The sequence below is a fragment of the Hydra viridissima genome, unplaced genomic scaffold (assembly GCF_058129835.1).
Source record: "Hydra viridissima isolate aposymbiotic clone 2 unplaced genomic scaffold, HvirCarnegie_v1 scaffold_16, whole genome shotgun sequence".
NCBI classification, from domain to species: domain Eukaryota; kingdom Metazoa; phylum Cnidaria; class Hydrozoa; order Anthoathecata; family Hydridae; genus Hydra; species Hydra viridissima.
The window spans coordinates 4,171,186-4,196,109 of NW_028324315.1; the positions used below are offsets into that span (position 1 = coordinate 4,171,186).

Below are 24,924 nucleotides of genomic sequence, written 5' to 3' on the forward strand. Positions count from 1 at the left end.
AAGTTTTGAGTTTCACATTCTCAAACCCCCAAACTTAGGTTTTTTAAGATTAAATATATAGGATCTACAGTAAACCCCCGGTTATTTGAACTTCTTAAGGGAATAAGAATTTACTTCGAACATAGACCTATAAGAGATGGACGTGCAACCTATTATTTTACATCAGAGAGGCCGCAGAAATCAGCGAGCCATGCGAGTTTCCGACAAACTCTAAATTTTCACCCGTCAACAAAAAAAACTACCATAATGGCTGCCCACAGTTTTAAAACAGAAACTCTGATCACGTGATATTATTTTAAACTTTTATAACATTTGTTTAATAAGACTGTTCAGGATAAAGTAACTACTTCACGCGTTGACAAATTACTAAACAAATTACACCAAGGTAAAGGAAATTAGTTGTCGGCACGAACAACAATTTTCATCATTTTTTCAAGATAAACATTTGTAAATTTGGGAACTTTTTTCGTGTAAACAAAGTTCCGTCAATAATTGAATAGATCTGTAAGGATAATTTTAAAATGACTAAAAAAAGTATAGCGAAATATAAAAAAGCTTAAATAAAATCTTTCATAAAAAGCACATAATAACCCATTTGAACTCGTCATTTCGAAAAGGACACAAGTCCGTTAATTAAAACTTTTCAGAATCAACAAAAATATATTTCTTATCAAAAAAGTCTACGGTGCTTATAAAACTAAATATAGGAGTAGATAAATAAAAAACATAGAATTTTTGTGAACTTTATTTATTAAAAAATATATATATAAATCATACAGATTTTTTTAACTTAAACTTCTGGACTAATGCCTTTTTCAAAATGAATTCTTTTTTTTACATACAAATCCAAAGATTTTCAGAAAAATCTTTAGTTAATCATCTTTTATTTCTTGATATTCATTGTTTGTTAAAGTTGTTGGCCATGCAAAAACTTCTGTATAGAAGTTTTGATACTCTACTATTGAATATGTAATATATTTTTCTATTTTTTTCAAATCTGATATTTTTTTTTTCATTGATTGGCACTTTCTCAGCATATGCAGGAGTATTACTTGATGGTAAGGATGGCTTGGTACCCATTCTTTGTAAGAGCTGGAAATCATGACTGACTAAGCAATCTATGGATTCACGTGTTGTCACTAGACCAGGTGTGGTTTTAGAGAAGGTAAAATGTGACACTTTAGAAATACCAAGTTACTTTTTTGTCCTTGGGTATTCCTTTGCAATAGGAATCCACAGATAGCACTAGTTTCTTATAATGGTTCGGCCACCATTTTTTTATGTCAATAATATCTTCAGTTTTAGGCCTTCTTATTTCAAAGCTTTCGTTAGCCCCAGCTTTAAGATTTTCATACTCAGTTCGTGTGTAAATCCTGTCATTTTTTCGAATATGTCTTTTTGCTGTCCCAAACATTCTATCATTTGGCAGGAATGAGTGACCTCGTTTGGGTATGTAATATTGGATCTCATTTATATTGCTACCTAGTTCAGCTACCAGTGATAAAAGAACCCGGACCATGGCATGATTCCGATTTTGGCCAGCACAACCATCTGAAAATAGGTGCAGTTCTTTGGCATCATTGCCAATATATTTTTTAATATAATCCAGTACAAAAGTACATACTTCATTGGGACCTTTGTTAGCAACTCCTTCACAATAAGAATAAAATACTGATTTACCTGTTTTAAGATCATATATGCAAAACTCATATAGCCATAATTGACGTAGATAAAAAATCTCCTGGACAGGGATATGTGGAAGTGGCAAATTTTGCATAAAATCAAATGCAATCCCATACACATTCGGGTCATTCTTGCACTTAGTTTCTACTTCCTGTATTTTTTTGTAAAACTTATTTGCTTGTCTTTTATGGATCTCAATATCTGCTTGATAGACTCTTTTTGCATTTTCATTAATATGTGGATTTTTTAGTTTAATCTTTAACTCTTCACACAGTCCACAGACATCAATTTGCTTTCTACCAAATGATAGGCTAAAATTTTCGTGGAAATATTTTAAGTAAAATTTATATTTAACAGGATAATCTGGATATTTTTGTTCATATAATTTGTGCATAATTTTCACATTGAGTTTTTCATCTAAATGATAAGATGATGCATCTTTATTATAGTAGTGCACATGTTTAACAGGAAATGACTCAATATGCTCTTGTATTTTAATTAATGTATCACCAGGCAATGCGTTGCTTTGTGATCCCTTAGATTTACCTCTGTGATCTATGGCCTGGTCATTTCTTTTTAAGAAAACACATAAACGTCTAACTTGTTTCATAGAAATTCCATGCATACTGCAAAAAGCTTTCTTGCAAACTCTTTTTCTAACACCATTTATCTTAATGTGATAAATAAAGGTAAATTCTTTTTTCTTATGTTCTTCAGATCTAGGACGTTTTCTCTGTATATCCTTTTTTTCAATTAATGACTGCAAATATGTGTCTAAGGCGTTTTTGCTATCAAATTTGTTAACAAACTGTATAGTACTTTTCATAACATCTTCAGATATTTTCATAAAATCTTCAGATATTATTATAAGCTCCATACATTTTGAATTGCATCTATAAACAAAGAAAACAATAAACATTATCTTGAGGTAATAATATAAGAACTATACTATTACCTTAAGGTAAACATTAACTGCTAATTATTGGTGGTAAAAAATCATGAGCAAATAAACAAAATAACAAGATAGAAAAACTAACCTGCAAGAAGCTCCTGTATCTCTTGGTGCCACATCATTCCCTTTGTGGTTTTTATGAGCTTCTCCAGCAATTTTAGCTTTTTTTATTTTAGTATGTTTATATTTTTCACTGTTTGTTATACCAGACACTCTTTTTCTAGATTTATAAGCATTTTCGGCAAGCTCGCGATTCTCCATTTTTGTAACTGATAAAGTGATGTTACATTTGATAGTCGCGCTTCGTTTCACGTGAAAGCGGCATAAGTCCAGGACTGGTGCCATTTTCAAACAGACTCTAATTTTCATTTGCCTTAAAAGTTGACTTGTGGTATATGGCAATGTTCCTTTTTCAAATGAAATTTGTAAAACACTTCAATAAATAAAATGGCTTAAAAAAGTGAAATTCAAAAAAAATTTGACTTGTGCCCTTTTCGAAATGACGGGTTCAATTATGAAACACTCACAATAAAAACGTTTCGCCAACTGCAAACTTTCGTGACACAGAAACGTAAGAACTGTTTATAAATGTTAAATTCGAAAACGCGGGAAGTTATAAAAATTAAATAGATTTTTGGCAAAGTTGAAAAAGTTGTATTCAATTTTTAAATTCTTAATTTACACCTCATAATATCATGATTAAATTTGGAGTGTAAAATGTTTTTGAGGAAAATTTGAACTTACTAATTTTTAATTCTGTTAAAGATCACTTTTAAGGATCTAACTGGTGTTCTTGAATGTTTTAATTTCAACGGCAACTGAAATTAGAGTTTTATAAAAAATTTGAAAGCCCAGACAAATATTGCACAAATAACTTTATCCCCTGTCATGTACTTGGTAATCTTTCATTTTTGTCTGTTTAAATCATCAATTGATTTTAAAACATGCAAATCACATCTAATAAGAATCAGTTTGACTAAGTAGAAATCTGAAAATTACAATATTAATAATAATAATAATAATAATAATAATAATAATAATAATAATAATAATAATAATAATAATAATAATAATAATTTGTTTTGCGAAAAAAAAAAAAAAAAACCCTTTAACTACTAGGAAATGCGGATTTTGGCGCATTGATACCTTTTCCATACTTAAGGTTGATACCTTTGATGCGTTGACTTTTTTAAATCTTTAAAATTTTCCAAGGCGTCTCTGTTTAATCCTAAGCTTGAGAGTGCAGGTTCTAGTTCATTGATACCTTAGCATAATCCGCAATGAAGTAGTAAAAATTGTCGTAAGCCTAAGCTATTTCGGACCAAAGACTTTATTAACTTAAAGCAGGGCTCAGGACCTAAAAACTTGTCGTCTAAACAAGGTCGTCTTTTCTCATTAGTCTGTCTGCCTGCCTACGCAATTCTTTAACATTTATTTTTTTAGCTCTGAGTGCGAGTTCTGACTCATTAGGGTCTTTTTGTTTTGTTAGTTTGCTATTTTTAAAAAACTTTATTTTTAAAAAATTTCATCACAAGGTATTTATAATGCTTTTAAAGTCAAACCCTTCATTCAATTTTTTTAAGACGTAAAGACACAAGTGACCACAATAAGATGTGTCACTAAACTGAATCCTTTCACTGTTGTAATAAACCGGACTTTTCAAATAATGGATGAGTTCGACAAGAGGAGGTTGAGCGTAAGAGTCAAAGCTAAACTTTTATCGCCGTCTTTATACCAGCACACCCAATGGAACCAACCAGTGCTTGAATCTCCAGTATTCACAATGCCACATTCTTTTTTCATTGTCGTTTTAGGTAACTCGTCTCTCACAAACGCACCTCGAAAGTTTTTCAATTTTAACTGTTTAGCAACCTTTATTAATTGAAAGTTAGTTAAAGCCTCATTAGGTAAAACAATTCCTTCTACGTCGATCATTTTAGATTGTTTTTAATTTGTTAAAAAGTTCTTGAAAAAGGTGAGAGTAAAGAAGTTTACAAGATGGCGCCTAAGAAGGGGCCTAAAAGTGTAGAATATCAGGCATCATGGTAATACAAGAATTAACTAGTTCTTCAATAAGATTCTCCTTAAATTTTTTTAGAGTAATTCTTTTTGAGTTATGTGGACGAGCTAACAAATATAATATGTAAGAGTTAGCTTGAGTTTCTTCTATCAGCCAATTAAAAATTCTTTTCCACCACTTAACTGTCTTTTTATCTAGATTACTGTAATATGAAACAGATTGGTCTAAACGATCACAACCATTAATTGATAGATTGTACCGGTGAATAATTTCTGGTATTTCCCTGACTCCTTTGCAAGAGGAAGATACTGCAACAGCATTTTTTGCAAATTTAGTAGAAACAGCTACAACTGGTTTTTTAGCTTTCTTATCTTGCCATTGAACAAGTAGAATTCCAGATTCACTGCGATAGTAATTTGTTTGTAGATGTTTCATTCTACAACCTTTTTGGAACTTAATATTATCTGGAAAATTCTTGCGATTTGTTTGTAAGGTTCCAGTGTAGTGAAATGATTTTGATGTTAGATAGGAGATCAAAGAGTGTATTGTGTAATATCTATCAGCAAAAATATGGTGACCCTTTCCAAGAGGTTTAAGTAAGTATTCAAAAATTTTTTCCGACTGTCCCATTCCATATGTATCAGAGTTATAAAGATCTATCACTTCCAAAGTAGGTAAGAATGTTAAAGCAAATGTTAAAGTAGGTAAGAATGTTAAAGTACCCAGTAGCACTGTCACACAAACCAAATGTTTTAATGATATTTGCTTGGTTTGCTGGAGTTATATTGTTTATTTTTCCATCTACCATTATATTTAATGACCATTTCATCATTTAGAAACATCTTCGTATGGATAAAATGCTTTTTGATAATTTGCAATAAGATTTTTCATAAATGGTTCAATTTTTTCTTTTGCATGGCTTTCTTGTGATGGAGCAACATGAAGCATTGTATGGTATATTGCTTCAAATACATTTCTTGGAAACATAGAGTTATACCAAGTCTGATTATAGACAAGCGTAAGTAATTTTGCTCAAAGATATGTCAAAGATGTTTTACTCTCTAGCAACTAAAAATTTGAACTACAAATGTAAATCAGTCTAGAATCCCACGGTTTGTTCTAGTGTTTATACGAAGCTCGTGTAAAATAGTTTTATAAACGCGCTTTCTCGCAACACGAGCCGTTTTGTATAAACACAGAAGTAGAATACAAAAATTATGTCTAACAACTTTTATCTGTGCAGCAAATCAAAATTGAACTCTAAAGTGAATAAGCTGTTTAAAGTGTTAATTATGGTATTGGTTTGAAGTATACAAAGTGTTTAACCTATTATCAATAAAAAAAAAATTAAAGTTTAGCAATCTTGCAAATAAACTACTTTTGGTAGAAATTGGGGTAACTTTGCACAATATACAAAGTTCACCAAAGCAATACTTTCTAAAACTTCATGCAAATATTTTACGTAAGCAGAGTAATTTCATACATTTTTTGATAACTTTAAATAATTTCTTGGGTAACTCGAGGTCAATTTAAGTTAATTAGTAATGTTTTTTCCAGATGTTAAGCCATTACAAAAAGGAGCTTAAGATCAGAAAATAAAAACGCTATACAGAGGACGATCTAGCTAAATGTCTTAAAGATATAAAATTTAAAAAGCTCACACAAGAGAAAGCTGCTACAAAATATGGTGTTGTTGAAAAACGATTTCTTACAAATTGAAAGGAAAGCATAAATAAAAACTGGTAAACCGTATTGTTTTTTCCAAATTAGAAGAGACTGCCTTTGTCAAATGTACCATTCAATTAAGTCAATTTGGATACCCTATTGTTAAAGAAGAATTACGTCATACTATGAACAATTACATTCATAGTTCTAGTAGAAAGTAAAAGAATATAAAGTCTTTCCTGGGCCTGATTTTATCAAGTCATTTTTGCAAAGAAATCCAGAGCTAACGTATAAATTTGTGCCATACATAAAAAAATCAGGAGCAAATGTTAATGAAGAAATTCTAAAAGAATATTTTCAACATCTCACCAAAACCTTACAAAATGTTCTTCCAAGCAACATATACAACTATGAAACAAATCTAACTGATAACCCTGGCTTAAAAAAATGCTTGGTAAAAAGAAACAGTAAATGACCTACACCAAGGTAAAAAACACTTCTTAGACAAATATTTCCATAATGATATCAGGTAATGCACCAGGTAAAATTTTGCCACCTTTTGTGTTTGTAAGGCTACTAATCTGTGGTCAACTTGGTGTGTAGGAGGTCCTACAGAAGCCAGATACTTCAGTACTAAAAGTGGATGGTTTGTTGGAGTAGCTGTTTTTCTAATTCCTAATAGTACACATATAACTTAACCTCTAGTTGTAGCTTTTTTTAAACCTTTGAAAACAGCTTGGCTTAAAATTATTACAGAGTATAAACATTCACCAGCTGGCTGCATGAAGATATCTCTTGACAAATAACATTTCCCAGAACTTTTAAATAAGTTATTGTCTGCTGTAGAGCGAAATCAGGCTAGTAACTTACAATCAGGTTTTAGAAAGTGCAGTGTCTATCCAGTGAATGTCAATGACTTGTTACAAAATTTCGAGAAAGAGAATCTTATGATAAAGAAGTTCTAAAAGACAGCTTTAAGGATTTTTTATAAGAAAAATTTAAATCTTTGCAATCTGTTGGAACTAATAAACGAAAAAAGAAACTTTCTTTAGGTAAAAGTATTAGCAGTGTTGGTCATAGAAAAGAGTAAAAAATTTGAGCAGTGAGCTCTTTTGTTTTCGCTTGTTATATAGTTTTTTACGGTGTAAAATGTAAAAATACAATGAAGTCTGATTTTGCGGATGTTTTTTGAAGATATAGAAAAACTTAATGAGGGTTGTGATATTGTGATATAAGAAAATTGCAAAGAGAAAAAATAAGCAAAACTAAGAAACTTTACAAAGTGCCAGAATTAGGCTTTCCATAAGGCTTTTGAACTGTCTTTTGTTAATTTTGATTTTTTATTTAAAAAAGAGAAATCTTTAACTCCTTTAAATCTTTAACTGAGTTGAAAGTGTTTTTAATGAGGTTGTGTTCAAATTTTTTTTAATCATAACATGCTATATTCTTTATTAAACAAAAAAGTACTAAAATTAATCTTTTGTTTTTAATTTTAGTTTAAGTGTTAAAACAATTTAAAATACGGTTGTTAAAGACTGTTTTATAGTTCATTTAAAATACAGTTATTAAAGACACATTTTACAGACTTGAAGATTTTACAGATTTTTATAACGGCTTTCTAAATTGTTTCTATTGCATTATTAAAATTTTTGTGCGTAACAAAGATGCAACAAGAATCAAATTGATTAAAAAAAGTCTTTCAAATGATAACTCAATTTTTTTTTCTTTCTCCATTTTTAGTTTCATAAAATAATCTTTTAGAAATTTGCTTCAGCTGCAACATCTGAAATGATTCTTAATGCTTGTGTTTTAACTTTCCGATTTATAGTTCTGGCTTCAAAACTTCTTGCCATTTACTTGACTATAAAAGTGAAGCGGAAACTAAGCAATATACAGCGTTTAATTCTTATGGGAATTAATTTCACGCAAGTTCAAATTATCGTTTTGGGGAATATGAGATATATTCCCGGAATATTCTCAGTAAAACAAAGTGAAGTTACTGCACTAGATATTTATGTTTCAGTTGTACCCTTTAATTTACTTGATTTGGCAATATTTATTTTCGTCGCAAATCGTTTTTGCGAAATATACTTAAATCTACGATACAATCAAGTATAGACGTATGAAAGGCTGAAAATCACTGTGGGCTTAGTTATTGTAGTTCACGTTGCGGCATTTTTAGCTGTTGTGTGTTTTCCAAATTCTTATACGTCCATAGAAAAAATATTTGACGTATACATTTTCCCATTAACTGATTTAATTTTACTGGTTCTTTTAATTATCGCGAATGGATACATAGGCTGTCTTCTGTATCGTCATTATCAAGTCAGAAGGAGAACGCTGCCAATTCAGCATAACATCTTTCTTTCCACAAATCAAACAGTGTCTACACATAAGAATTCAACGCTCACGTTTAAAAGTTTTCTCATGCCTTGTCTTGTTATTACCAACTTCGCTGTCTTCTTTTTAATCCCAGATTTAATATACGGTTGGTTTCTCATCAAAGAGCAAGGAGAAAAATTGAACTATGTACTTTTCATTTCAATTTATTACATAGGATTTGCATTTGATTTTCTTATATACACTTTTCTTACTCCACCAATCAGACAGGAGCTTGTTTATACTTTTAGCAAGAAGAAAAAACACTGACAACTACCATATTAAATCAATTTATAATTTATAATATACTTTAAAATCATATACAACTTTTACAGCAACAGTAAAATGGGGCTTACAAAAATAGAGAATATACAGAACAGAATTATAAAAGTTTACAGAAAAGAATTATAAAAGCTGTCCATTTCATGCATCATTAAACTTTGTTGGTCAAGAAAAATTGTCACCTAGTGAACAGAGCTATGATTGATTTGATTTTTGATTTGTTCAGGAAAAGGTAAATATTCCAGTATTTATAACTGTACGTTTGTACTGTGATCAATCACTTTAACAAATGATTCGAAGAAATGACTCAAAAGAACCAAAAAATGATAAGAAATGATACAAAAGAACAAAAAATCATTAGAAATGATACGAAAAAATCAAAACTTTAAAAGGATTTCACCTGGGAGACTTTCATAATTTGCTTTTTTTATGAAATTTAATTTTCTTATTTTTCTGATAGCACTTTTTTTAGTTTTTAAATAAAGAAAAACTTTTTTCAAAGTATTTAATTGGATTTGAAATTTTTTGAGCTTGAAAACAGAGCAAACTAAGGAAAACAAAGAAAATTTTTTTTAGTAAAAGTAAAAGATGGAAATCTCCTACTCAACGACAAAAGCATCAAAAATCAGTTTACTAACGCAGCTTATGGAACAGAGCTTCATCGGCGCGCCGATGAAGCTCTGTTCCATTGCTGCGTTCCATAGTTTGATCTGAACGCCGCGGCGTTCAGATCATATTTTGCTGAAAATGCTGTGAAAAACGTTAAAAAATTTTTTCGTAAATTTTCATGCTTTTACTACTTGTTTTTTATTGCAATGGTTTCCAAGGAGGACGGAGGGGGAGGTTATTTTTCCCAAAAAATAATGTTATATAAAACAAAGTTTAAAAAAGTTATATAAAAACTTTTTTTAAACTTTAAAAGTCTTACTAGTTTTTAAACAAAAATTAATTTGATGCTGTTAGTTTTTTTTCTGTAGAAATTATCTGCGAAGATTTTGGTTTTGAAAAACCAAGTTGTTGAATATACTAACCCCCTTTTCCACGATCTTTTTAAAAATTCCCCCCTCCCTCCCTTATTCGCCCAGGGGAAGTAAAACTTTTTGGATTAGCAACTTGGAAAAAATTTATTTTGTGACGTCTGATTTATTTTATGTCGTCAAATTAGTCTTAACCTTTAATGATGATTAAAAATAATTTTTCTTTTCTCAGTTTGAAACATTTCTTTCGTCGGTTTAAAACATTTTGGCTTGAAATAGTAAAAATTAGATTAATAGCAACTTATTGGAACAGCAATCGTTTCTAAAATTATCTATACCAAGTGTTAACCATTACGCTGGTTTATCCAATTAATAATTTACTGTGCGTGTTTCAAGTGTTAACCATTACACTGGTTTATCCGATAATTTACTGTGCGTTGATAGTAAGTTTTCTGTTCCTGGTTCATTCTTACATTTACTGATAACAACACAAAACGCAACAGATAAAAATGATTTCTACATTTTTTTGCGATTGAAGATAGAAATATCTTTTAAACAGAACAGTTCAATTGGAACATAAACTATTAAGACCTACTGAAGTTGAACTTTTAAACAAGTTTTTGGATAAGCTTCAGTTGACTCAAATGAAGTTTTATGGGAATTCTTTGTAAATGTTTTCGAGCAAGAATGCTTTCTAAACTAACTAAAAAACTATAAACCAGTTGAGATTAAGGAAGTATTTTCAGCGGAGTTATTACTGCAGTTATGTTTTATTTACTATCATATTTATCAAAATAGGTATTATGAGTTGATCTAAATTTTTTTTTTTTTTTTTTTTGTTTTTTTTTTTATAGCTTTTCATCAACTTTTATCATTATTCATAAGATCTATTGTTTAAGTTTGTGTTGAGTTATATTTTCATCAACTTTTATCATTATTCGTAAGATCTTTTAAGTTTGTGTTGAGTTATATTTTCATCAACTTTTATCATTATTCATAAGATCTATTGTTTAAGTTTGTGTTGAGTTATATTTTCATCAACTTTTATCATTATTCGTAAGATCTTTTAAGTTTGTGTTGAGTTATATTTTCATCAACTTTTATCATTATTCATAAGTTGTTCTTTGAGTGGTAATGCTTGACTAATATATCAAATGGCCATCTTACTACACTGAATACCACTTACTACACTGAAGTCACTGAACACCTTCATTATAAAAATTGCTCAACATTTTTAACCTTCACCATGTTTATTTTCATACTTTATTAACAACTTAATCATTTTTTGTATTTTCAGAAATATGTGATGAGCTGAAAAAGTTTTATGTTAGGCTTACGAAAAAACAGTTCAATTAGAACATAAACTCATAAGCCCTACTGAATTTGAGGAAAGAAAATGAGAAAACTGTAAAAATTATCTTTTATTTTTCACCCGACTTAAGCATATAACATTCGAACGAAGAAAAGAATAAGTCAACCAAAATACCAGGTGGATACACATGTTCAATGAGTGAGTCACATCATTAATGTTTAAAACTGTTAGAAATACAATGATATTAATTTAATTAGTTCTCGAAAGTTCTGTAGCCTTTCTGAGACAAAGGCTAATAAAAAGAAAACTTGTAAAACCTGTCATATAAATAAATGATTAAGCAAAAAAGAAGAAAAGTTAAAAATAACAACTAAAAGACGTATACATGGAGACTAATTCAACCTGTCATGATAAATAAATAATGAATGAGTAAGGCAACGATAAACAACCAAAAACTATAAAAAGAAGGGAGACAGAAGAGAACGATACGAGAGGAGGAGAAGAGAAGGAGGAGAAGAAAATTTTAAGAGAAAAGAGTTTAAAGAGATTTTGTGAAATTCTCCTTATAAGAGAATCTGATGAGAAAATAATTTTAAGAGATATTAAAAAGGACTTTAAGAGAAAAAGAGTTTTGAAGATTTAATGAGAAACTTATGAAAAGAATTTATGGAAAATTTAACGAGAAACTTATGAGAGGAATTAATGGAGAATTTAAAAGAGAACTTTATGAGAAGAGTAGGTAAGAAAATATTTGAGTAACTTTCAATATGCGTTATTATGAGTATTAATGTATTGTTATATGTATGAGTTAATGTTAAGAGAATATATATATTGATGAGAAATAATTGAGATTATTCGTAAGTATTTTAATTTGTATATTGAGTAAGGCAATACCGTTATTAGAAATTTGATTATTGCTTTATGCGTTAACTATTGTTATTAAAAAAAGTCTGATGCTCCTATCGCGCTTTTACCATATCTGCGTTACACACTGACAGTCCTACCTCACATTCTATCACTCTCTATATTTGCACTACCATTATACTTACATAGAACAAACCACCATTGTCACATTTAATCATCACATCTTTAAAATAATAAAATAAAGTTAAATAAAATCCACCGCCCTCACACTGGAGGTCCTACCGAGATCAACTTTATTCACTCATTTTTTCATTAATTAGTGAGATATTTAAACGGTTCACACTCTAGACTCTTTCATTTTTAACTATTTTTAAACGTTTAAATAATTTTTTTTTAAACAAAAGGCGAAGAAAAAAATAAAAGATAATTTTTACAGTTTTCTCATTTTCCTTCCTCACATGAAGTTGAACTTTTAAACAAGTTTGTAGAGATAACTGCAGTTGACGCAAATGAAGTTTTAAGAGATACTGTAAATGTTGTTGAGCGAGAGTTCTATCAATGCAAACAAAAGAACTATAAACCAGTTGAGTTTGAGGAAGTATTTTCAAAGGACTTATCACTGCTTTTAATTTCTGGTGTTGCTGGAATAGGTAAGTCTTGGTTGCTTAAAAAATGCTTAATTGACTGGCCTTACAATTCCTTATGGCAAAATGTGGATGCGGTTCTTTATCTTGAATGTAAAAAGTTAAATCAACTTCAAAACATCAGTATCCTCGATGAGCTGGTTCAAGTTTTCTACAAAGACATTTTTAAAGATTTCAATGTTTGTCAACATTTTTCTATACTGTTTGATATTGAAGGATTTAATGAGTTTGCTTATTTAGATGAATTAATAAAACACAATCCAGTAGATCCAAGTGAACATATCATAAACACAATCCAGTAGATCCAAGTGAACCTATCGTTAATGCGTTAGCAGATGCTTTAGATACAAAAAAACACAAATGTGTTGTTGGTGGAAGAGTTGGAGCTATATTGCAATACAAAAACAAAGTGAATGCAGAAATAAGTTAATTATTCAATATTAGTTTTAATGACAGTGGAATAAATGATTACATAGAAAAAAACTGCAGAAATAAAAAAGCTGTACAAAATGTTCTTGAATCATCTAACATCACTAAAGCCATGGCTCAAGTCCCGTTTTATATATCTGCAATGTGTACAATTATTGGTACATCCACTCTAAGTGATTCATATTCATTCTTCAGTATGACAGAATTGTATTGTTGCATTTTTTAATACGCTTTACATAAACAAAAGCAATCCACCAGTTTACAAGATGTTACACGGTAAGAGTAGCAGGCAATTGTTTACCAATATCGAATTATTCAACCACTTTAGTGGAGTTCTGTCTTTCAGTACATGCGCATATATTTTTGAGTCCTGAGGAGATTAAAATTAATATAAAGTTGCGTAGCTGTTTACCTGAATTTCACTTTAGATAAAAAAATTTTACTTTGTTTTTGTGAAGTTCCGTGTGAAAAAATCTTGAAAAGCACTTTTTTTTAATTGAAAGAAACCTGATTTTATTTGGTATATTCTTTTTAAAGCGAAAACATAAGCATTCAGCAATCAGATCATTTTTTTCATTTATTCATATATGTACATGGTATTCGTTTGACAAATCCATAAAACAATAAGAGAATCAACAACTTTTGTTAATTAAATAATAATGAGCTTCTTTGCAAAACTTTTTATTAGTAGATGTATAATTGGGATTTCAGACGGACTTTTAGCTTAGCAGGTTTGAGGTACCCTCAAGGATATCCTCTAACGTACCCCTCAGAGGTACATCAGAGTTTCCCCCTCCTAGGTATCTCAGGAGTATCCCTCTGAGGCCTATGAGGCAGCTTCGGAGGTAATCTCTAGGGGTAGCCTCTGGGGGTAATCTCTGAGGTAGTCTGAGGTTTCTGAGGTAGTCTCTAAGGCAGTCTCTGAGGTAGTATCTGAGGTAGCGAGTGAGTGAGCGGCGAGCGAGTGGCGAGTGGGCTATCGAGTAATATATTTTTTTCATTTGGAGAAATATATTTGTATAGTTATATATATTAAAACGACAGTGTGAAATGGAGTAAAAACAAGCACAAATTTTTTAGGAATAATTCTGGGATGGTCTGATAAGTTTCAAAAAGTTGAGAGAGACTCTCAAGTAGTTGAGGGAGGATAAGGAGGGCCTGGCAGCCGCATCGCCTGTAACAAAGAGAGAGGCAAGATAAAACCGTACGTCCCAACCGACCAATGATGCTGCGCTTCGACCCTCGTAATCCAGCAACATATTGGTCTAAAGTTCACTTGGCGGGGTTTTTAAAGCTTTTCTCCAAAAGATATTGTCATGTTCGCTGCATGTTCCCTTACTATATAATGTGGGAAAAATTTTTTCTCTAAATTAAATTTAATCTCGAGGTCCGCGGGACGCTAGGTGCTCTGGGACGATCCTCTCACAGACGTCTATAAGATCGTAGAGAGCCTTCTGAAGTATGATGATTTTTAACATAGTATCTGCAGCTGAGATGACTTCTAGCTGCACGGTAAATATCATCAGATTCCATCGTGGCGGCTTTCCTCATTAAAGAGAAGAGAACTTTTCTTTGCCAGAAAGTCACTGGACCAGTATGCGCTCGCGCTGAAGGAGTTTGTGCCTCTTCCTACGCTCAACCTATGTTTCTCAGAGCTTAACTTAAACGATAGTTTGTACTTGACATTATTTTAGAAATCTATGAAGCTTCTTTATAAGCTAAAGAAAAAATATCAAGAAAAAAATTATGGCAACAGCTGTGATAAATCATCAGAACCGTTTCTTCAACATTGTGGAGGCTGAGTTTTTGCACCAAGATAATCACAAGACAGCATATGATCAATCCCATGCGCAATTGCAGTCCACCGTAACCACACGCCAAGGACAGATCAACACAGCCCTAGTATCAGTAGAACAGCCTGGAAATCATATAGACCTAGCTACTGCAATCCAGGCATACAGAAACGCTCTGGGTGCTAGTACTTTTGCAAGCCTATCATCACCGCTCCCTGAGCCTGTGTTCACCTATATCATGCAAGACGAGATCATTTTGGTCCGCGACTTTGCGCTGGTCACATCATCCCTAGCAATTTGTGGGCTAGCGGCTTTCAAAATCCGATAATCGACTGACTTGAGGTGGTAAAAAAAAAATCGAAAATAGGGTGAAGCGGACCGGTCACGAGGGCTCGAATCCTTTGGTCTAGTTCCCAGAGAGCTTTTGTGCTACAACTTAACTCCTAGTGAAAACTGCCGCGTTGGCGATTGCGCTGAATATAGCCACCCCAATTGCAGCCATGTGTCTTGCATCAATTGTTCAATTGCTGGGAGCGAGGCTGGCAGGGATCCATTTCTAATCGATCAACAACTGCCGAGCCCACTCACCAAATATCAAGTTGCTGATCAACTTTCAGACATTTCACATATCAAACCCCAGCTCAGTCCTCGACTCTAGCTTGGTTTTCTCCAAGCCATAAGAGATTGCTAGGGCTCCGACGCCAACCACTACGCTGTGATACACAACATCAGCGACTGCTTTCTTATAGTCAGATGCTATTATCGTCAATATATCACTTTTTCAATTGAAACCTAATAACTAGTCAAGACTAGTCAAGACTAATCTCGGCGCGCACCTCAGCTTTCTTACCCAATATCGTCCCAATATTGTCTGATCGAGATGCCTGTGTGTTCTTTAAAGAACCCGACTTTATTTAAATGTTCCATCGTTAGGGTTTAGTCCTTCATACACTTACACACACCATCAAAGTCATAGTTTCTCAACTTTTCAGCCAAGCGATACAAGTCAGACATGCTAGGGACAGGCGCATTGCGCGCGATTACTGCAAACATGATGCTTATGCTCATTCTAACAAAATATCCTAATTGGTGCTTATCATTTTAGAATGGTTAGACACCACTAATTAGACTGGTGAACCCGATAGGAGGCCATCTTCTTTGCGTCGGCGCGACGAACATAGGTAAGACAGAGCTCTGCATCCGTCTGCTTGATCGCCGGCCGAATGCCATAAAAATTCTGATAAGCCCCACACTAGAGTGGAACAAGAGTTACCTCAACTCCTAGCTAATGCGCAACAAAAAAATTCTAATAGGAAAGCCAAAATTCACGGAGCACTTCGGCGTCCAGAAAACCCTCAGGGGTTATTCCGAAGTAATGGCTGGAGAGTGCTTCTTCATAATCGACAGTATTCGGAGGTCCCCCAACTTGTAATAGACCAGCTAAGTGCCGTGGCAATTCTCCCCTTAAAAGTAAAGGAGCTCCTTCATCCAGATAATTGATGAGAATGGGGGCGGTATAGAATCGTCTAAAGTTTACGAGATCCGATTGCACCTCAATTTGAGACAATATGCCGCTACAATAATATTCACCTGTAGTAAAAGTGGTGTCGAGCTGCTATGATTTTGTATGTTATTCCATGGTTTTCGCCGGCATTATGCATACCAGCCCTGACTTGCTTAACAATTTGGAGGAAAAACTACACAGAGATATCTTAAAGTCAATAATGGCGGAAATCCTAGACGAACTGGTTGGGGATGACTCGGACTCATCCATCGAGGTTAGCCCAGAGCCCCGAAAAGACAGCTCTATAGAGCTCTATCGAAGTCGGTTGGTGTCGAGGTCTTGTATGATCGGCGTTATTCTTCTCCAATATGATGTTTCTTGTCCTGCGTGACGCTGTTGATTTGAGTGGTTCAACTTTCCAGGGTAAGGATAGTACGATTCTCGATGCTGCTGTTCTCGATAACACAGCCCCCTTTGTATCTTGGGATTCCAATGGTATGCCAGAATGGTGGAAAATGCTGCCCGACACTTGTATAGACCAGATAAACTTTAAATTCGATGAGCCGGATAATACTCCAATTGTCCTAGCGAAAGCTGCGCTCGACGATGGACATAAATATTTTTGCTGATTCAGTGCGCTACGTACCAAATAGAGACCCAACATTGCAGCCACCGAACCGCCTATGATTAAGGCATTGAGTTCTGCCTGGTGTTCATCTGAGGACTTACTTGAGGGCAGCGCGATGTTGTTGGATCCATAGACTTGTCTATAAACCTTTTTTTCACCTCATTGATGCCCGTCGTGAGACCATAAGCAGACGGTGGTGCTTGGAGAAGCTCATTGTTGTACTCTCACATCGACGGAGGTGCTCGGAGAAGTTCATTATTGTACCAAAGATCGCTTGGGATAAGATATAGACCTTGGGCAAGGGCGAAAGTTAGAGTACTGTTGGCGTCTGACAGTGTCATTCATATGCCAGGACCTGATGATATCTTTATCCTAAAAATCATTCCTCCAATAGAGTTACACATTTTGTTGGGTGTTATGAACGATTTGTTTTCAGATCCTGTTGGGCAGATCCAAAAGTGTGATTCCTAAAGTTCATGCTGCTTTTCATCATTTGAAGGACTTTAATTACCTCTAAAATATGTCTTTAGGGCTGCTCAGTGAATAAGCGTTGAAGACGCACTTCAGGATTTTCATCATCACTTGATTAAGTACAAAAGCCAATCACACATCCAAAGTATGCCAAATAATTACTCGCCTGTATTATAGACTACAACAGCAAGCATCTTTGGAATGAAACTGAGAGCAAAACTTGGTATTAACAAAGATTAATGTATTTAAAATCTAAGTACAAAAAGAGGCAAAAAAATTGTTTTTCCACGAGAAGATGTATTTTTTAATGGGTGAAATCTTTTTAATTTTATAACATATTTTTATTCTTAAGAACGCCTAAATACATTGCCCAAAAAACAAAAAATATTTTCATCAAAACATTTTTTTTTTTAGATTTTCTAAAATTTTGCTGTTTTTTCATTGTTTGGATCTTGACAAGGAATACAAATATATTTAGAAAACTACTATCTCAAAAAATCGTAATCAAGTCCTACTAATCAAGTCCTATTTATTATGTGACTAATTACATTGAATGTGTCTCATGAAAATTCATTATTAAAGTGTGGTCTGGAATCCTTGGAGAAATATCTGCCATTATCTGAAAATGCAAAGTTTTTAAATCTTGTGTTTGTCATATAACCTGTTGTAATTATTGAATGTGAGCTTTATTACCATCAACAATTAATCTGTTTTTAAAAAGGAACATTAAACTATCAAAAATCTAACAACCATGCAAGATACTTGCATTTAAATTTAATTACTTATAAACATAGATACTATTTGCATATAGACCAATTTTCATCTGGATGCTGCCGGTAGGTCAGATTTAATAAACACTTTTTTAACTCCTACTTTAAGGCATGAAAACAGATGTTTAAAAATTTAGTCTTTGACAGAGGTGAAACTTTTCATATAAAAAGATAGCATGATCCTCATGATTTATGAAACGAGCAACAGCTAGATAAAAAGTTATTTGGAAATGTTTAGAACTGCTATAAACAATTTTTCTAAAATATTGTTCAAATGTAGGCATGAGCGTAAAAACTTTAAACTACCCCAATTAAACTTCATTAATGTACACTTCAATAAAAAAATATTAAAAAAATAAAATTTTTAAGCTAAAAGAAATTTTTTCCCATTTACTTGAAAATCTTTTCAATACAGAATTTTGGCTAAGAATATAACCTAATTATTGTGACTGCCTTATCCGAACAAGATGAATCTTTTCTAATTACCATATAGGAAAGATCCAAATATAGAAGATGCAGATTCTTCGGTGCACAGAATAAACACCATGCAATGAAATCAGAAAAAAATATATGTCACGTTAGCATAAACATTACGAATAGGGAAGCCGAATTTTATGATTAAAAAAACTACTGATACAGCACTAATAAATATAATCTAACAGGTGTATACTTGTCTTCTTAAGGTATCAAGAGAAGCAAAGCTCAAACTTTTAGAATGCTTTGATAAAACCTTGCAATGATAATCAAAAAATATATCTGGTATGTCCTAGGGTAAAAATAAATCAAATAATTTAACTCCTGATGCCTAACACATTTTACATTTTAAATAGAAACATCAATAAAAGTCGATCCCTCAATGTTTATTTGGCAAATCCTCACAATAATGCCTGAATTAAAAAAGATACAATGCAAATAAATGATAATAAAATAATATAGAACTTGGGGTTGACTGCAATGACTGTGTCGCTGGTAATTCTGTTATAAGGCATAAGAAAGGCTGCAAAAGTCAACAAAAAACTTTAGAATCTCTTAAAAAATCATCAGAGCGCAACTCTGAATTGGTGCGTATGTTGCCTGAAGTTGACCACACTCTCAACAATGAACCTATTTGATTGGGAAGAAATATTCAGAGGTAAGAAGGGTTTAAGCGGTCACACAAAAGCCTTCTCTTCACGTTTGCATACTATTGGCCTCTGAGATTCTTCGATTCTATCATTAACAATTGTTCAGAATTCATATTAACCAAGCAAATTCGAGAGAGTAGACTACCTTGTATTTCTTGGCCCCAAACCTCCTTAAACATATTATATTTATACTAACAAAGTTTTAACAAATTCTTTAAATTTTCTTTAAAAATTATTGACATAAGAAACAATATTTTTCTTTATTTGGGTTTTATAATATATAACATTTCGCTAGCATTTATATTTAAAAAAAAAAAAAAAAAATTTCTTATGGGAAATTACATAACTTACTCTATTAGAAAAGCAGCGCATAACACTGTCTCCGCGGGCTGGCTATCATGCATTACAACTGAATAAATAAAGTGTGTGTATAAAATATTTGACAATTAGTAGAAGTTAAGCAAAAGCTTTTTCTTTAACTTCATTTTTATGAATGTCAACAAACTAGAAAAAAGGTGCAATTTTGTCTTTTTGTTTAAAATTATCTTAACTTAGTAATGTATATTGTTTTAAGAAAAAAAGTTTTTTTTACCTGAAGATATCTTTACAGACAGCTTTTCCATCACCGTCCGCAGAAGAAAAGTGCACTTAAAATTTTGCCTATTCTTAAAAAATTTAAACAAACGTCCTCTATTTTTGTTTTTTTCTTTCTGAATATTTTTTTTTTAAAAAAAAAAATTTACAATTATGAAGTCGTGAAACAGACCATTTTAACATTTTATTGTTGTCCTAAGATCAGTTGGATGTTACGCTAATAAATTTAGATTTTGATTTAAAAAAGAAAGGATACGGAAAAAATAAAATGATCCTGTTAAGATCTAAGAGTTAATGACAGAACGAAGATTTTTTACACCTTTTACAAAATGATAATAACAATGATAATAATAATAATAATAACAATAATAATAATAATAATAAAAACATTAACCATAATAATAATAACAATAATAATAACAATATTAACAATAATAATAATAAATAATAATAGCAGTAATAGTAATGAAAATAATAATAATAATAATAATAATAATAATAATAATAATAATAATAATAATAATAATAATAATAATAATAATGCAAATAATAATGATAACAATAATAATGCAAATAATAATGATAACAATAATAATAATGATAATAATGCAAATCATAATGATAACAATAATAATAATAAATCAAAAATGTTGCAATAAAATCTCAACACTTAAATCAAAACTCCAATTGTCTTCAATTCAAAAACTTTTTTTATACCGACACTGTTTTTTAAATTGCATAGGATTTTAATGGATTGTTTTGCTTGATAATCTTAAAAAGTAAAGCCTCAAAATTTTATTATAGAAATTATACTACAATGAAGCATCAGATCAAATGTTCATTATTGTCCCACTAAAACACTAAAGAGGCTATTGAAAATTATAAATTGTAATTATTACAGATGGAAACCCAAATGTAGTTACTAACTTAATTATCGACTGTTTTAACATTGGTTAGTCAACAAAAACATTTTAAAAAAAAGTTTTCTAATAATTTTACTGTTAGCGTCCAATGAAAATTTGCAACAACACAGCATATTAAAATATCAAACTTAAGGAGTGCATTCTGAAATGAAACATAAATTTTATTTGCATTAATACCTTTATATATTTATATTATTAAAAAAGATGGAGATAGTACAAGACAATAAATTACCACATTTTTCTTTCTTATTAAGTCAGTTTGATGTGGCAACTCCTCTAATGAAAATAACCCAGCTGGTTCCAATACTTCAATCCGATACTTATTATATAATTTTTTGTAAGATATACGATTACTCATTACAAGATACGTTAAAAGACTGTCTAAGCAATGAACTTGTTTATGTTTATCTTAAACTCTTGGCCAGTGATCAGAAAAAGGTAAGATTATTTTCAGAAATTTTTTAATTAATAACAATATACAGTGTTAAAGATATCTTATATTACTCAGGTAATATAAGATATCTTTAGCACTGTATATTGTTATTAACACTGACCTAAATAACAAATACCTTTCTCCAAATTTTCAATGAACTTTTTAATGTGCAATTTTTTGTGAGTACCTTTTAAAGGAACATTATTCAATTCAGTGAGTTTAAAATAGCCACATTTTGTAATGTGGGCTACATAATAAGGACCTTTAAATCTTGGCTTAAATGTGGCCCCTTTGTTTCTTCTTCCTCTTATATCCAGAAGAAAAACTTTATCTCCTACCACAATTGGGTCTAAAGCTACTTGAGCATCTTTGATGTTCTAAAATCAATTGAGTGTTGAAATACAACTACAATTTTCTAAAGATAATGTGTACAACTATTGGTCAGTCGTTATCTTAATAAAGTAACTTCAAGTAAAATTTACCTTAGCAATTAGATTTGTTAAATTTTCAACATGGCTCCTATTTTTTTCAACTTCAACTACAACTTCTTCCTCTGTAGGACCAAAAATGGTAATTTCCTTAAAATATTATGCAATTCCTATAATAAATACATTTGTAACATTTGAAATAAATGTATTTAAGTGTTGTTTTTTTTTACATGTAAGAAAATGTATTTACTTGTTTTAATTCACAACTAAAAACAAGTAAACGACCCCCAAACATCTCAAATAGTGAAACTTTTGTAGAGGTTTGCCTTTCAATTCGTAGTGGATACAAAACTACATCAAGAAATTCATCCCAATTGGATTGATTTTCATCAATTAGTTTTCTTATTTTTCTAATAAAATTTAATACATACAATAATTTTGTTACAAATGAAACAATACTTTAATTTTAACATTTTTATATTTTTATAAGAATTTAAAAATAAGAATGAATGCCTTTTTTTATTTTTGTTTGTGTTTTCATCCAGCCCATTTGTTTGAGGATGATAAACAGTTGTTTTTCTTCTCTCTATTCCTAACAACCTGTACATTTCCTTATTCAACTAGAAAGACAGTAAAATGTTAGTAAACTCATGGAAGTACTTTTATTTTTAATTAAAGTATCATATATAAGTCCTTACCTCATTATAAAACTCTGTACCATAGTCAGAAAGTATTACAGATGGAAACCCAAATGTAGTTACTAACTTATTTATCGACTTTGCTACTGTTAAAGCCTCCTTATTTGGCAATGCATAAGCAACAGGCCACTTTGAAAATAAATCTGTGCAGCTCATGAAATATTTATTTCCCATTGATGTTTCCGCAAAAGGGCCAGCAAAATCTATCCCAACAATTTCCCATACTCGTGTAGTCTAAAAAATTAGCTCAACTATTGATGCTGTATTTGGCTTAGTCAATTTTTTAGCTAAAATTCTTATTAAATTAATTATTTTAAAAAATTTTTTATTTATAGAGTATGGAAAAAAAGCAATAGAAAATTTTTGTTTTACACTAACACTATTTTATATTACCTTTATTGAATGTAAAGGTTCTGATACAGAAAGCAGCTGACCAGACTTTTGACAACGCTTGCATTGTTTTACCTGTGAGATAAATATTAGTTACAATTATTATTAAACCTTTTGTTAAAAACTGTGATAAAAAAAAACATATGTACTATAGAGAAATCAGTCATCCTGTTGTCTCGGGTGTATATCTTGGTAGACATAGGGACTTTAGAGGATTTAAAACAGTCAAGCTATTTTAAAAGATTTGTAAAAAAAAAAAGGGATTTAAAACAGTCAAGTTAGTTAGTTAGTTCAAATATTTTATAAAAAGTTCAAATATTTTATAAAAAGTTATTTCAAATGTTTTACTTCAAACTATTTCAAGTTATTGTCAACTTATTTCAAATATTTTATTTCAAATATTTTATAAAAACAAAATTGAAACATTGAAAATTAGGAATTCTATAGAAGAAGTAAAAATGTTAAAAGTTGACTCCCGTTTGAAAAGTAAGCAGTTTACCCATTTTTTAATGTCTCCACTGATATTAGGCCAATAATATTTTTCCATAATTTTAGCTTTTGTTTTTGTTTGGCCACTATGTCCACCTAAAGGACTGTCATGCTCTGCTGAAAATATTTTTATTCTTTCTTCTTGGTCTACAATTACATCTGCATAAACAGAATTTCCACAAACAGTCACTTTTCGCTTGAGCTTGCCATCTACAAATAATTAACAACTTAAAAAACAATTTTGCTAAAAAAATGTAAAACTTGTATATTGTTAATCATCATACTTTCTACACAATATTTTTTTGCCACACTTCGAAATGAACGCTTTTCATTTTTACCAAGACCAGGTTTATATTTTTTTTTTGTCAAATAGTGGATAAAATTATTGAAGTATTGTGGGTTTTTCTCTTCCTTTTCCATTGTAGGCTGGAAAATAATTAAAAATATACATTTTTATATAATAATAACATTTAAAATTTATATTATATATACTAATACATCTTGCGTATTACTTAATAAAATACTGGTTCTATTTAATATGTATTATTTAAACATCATTGAACTTTTTCTAATTTGACTAGACATTTATAAAGGTATTAGAATATCAACGTAGAAAACTATATTTTCCTATTAAACTAATAAATAATTAAAAATATAAAAATATATTTTGCATAACTCGTGTATTTTTCAAAGTCTTTTCATTATTTATAATATTTCAACTACTTAAGTTTTATTTTTCCAAATGCTATAACTTAAAATTATGCTTGCTTTCTTATGAGAAATGTCATTTTCTGTTATGGACAACAACATTAATAATTTAATTATTACTTTTTTAATAATTATATAATTAATTTATGTATATAAATATATATATATATATATATATATATATATATATATATATATATATATATATATATATATATATATATATATATATATATATATATATATATATATATATATATATATAGGCGCTACTCCACTTTCTCTCCCCCCCCCCCCCCCCTAATTTTATGATTGATTCTGATAGAGAATTTTATGCTGATTAAGAATCGTATGAAAACATGGGTCTCAAAATTAACGGAAAGTGCTCTAATCTGAAGTTGAAAGTGCAAAAATGTACCACAAATCGCTAATATTCGCCATCTTGAAAAGTGATTTTTTTTGTTTAAAAGTTATCCTTTCAAAGTATCAACAACCTGGTTTTTATTTTTTATATTAAAGATTTCGAATAATAGAACAAAGAACCGGTGCGTTAAGTTCATAATCAGGTGTATTGACCGCATTTTTTTTCTACTAGCAGGTAATGGAATTTAATGGCATTTACTCTTATCGCGTCAATTTGCTTTAACTGGATTCTTAGTTTGTTAGCTTGAGTGTCTTTTAAAACTTTTGTCAAATAAGTTGAAAAATTCTTTCATTGATTATATTCTACAATTAACTTTAAAACAAGTTAAAAATTTTTTAAC

General features: G+C 30.9%; 2 protein-coding genes, 1 long non-coding RNA gene and 1 pseudogene across 6 annotated transcripts in view; 3 read left to right on the forward strand and 1 right to left on the reverse strand.

Annotated features, from left to right (window-relative positions):
- Positions 1 to 24,924, forward strand: part of LOC145199530 (uncharacterized) — a 300,653-nt gene that overhangs the window by 167,757 nt on the left and 107,972 nt on the right. The gene's annotated exons all lie outside the window — the stretch shown is intronic.
- Positions 1 to 24,924, forward strand: part of LOC149877590 (uncharacterized) — a 375,375-nt gene that overhangs the window by 129,641 nt on the left and 220,810 nt on the right. The gene's annotated exons all lie outside the window — the stretch shown is intronic.
- Positions 757 to 3,033, reverse strand: LOC149877601 (uncharacterized; annotated as a pseudogene). Its single transcript, XR_016448122.1, has 2 exons — positions 2,721 to 3,033; positions 757 to 2,576 (listed from the first exon to the last, which is right to left on the reverse strand). The product of XR_016448122.1 is annotated as an uncharacterized LOC149877601 (transcript).
- On the forward strand, positions 10,390 to 17,890 carry LOC149877602 (uncharacterized). 2 transcript variants are annotated; one of them, XR_016448021.1, is made up of 3 exons: positions 10,390 to 10,756; positions 11,256 to 12,009; positions 14,288 to 17,890. It is a non-coding gene; the product is annotated as an uncharacterized LOC149877602 (long non-coding RNA). The 2 variants fall into 2 exon arrangements; XR_016448022.1 differs by having other exon boundaries at positions 16,106 to 17,890.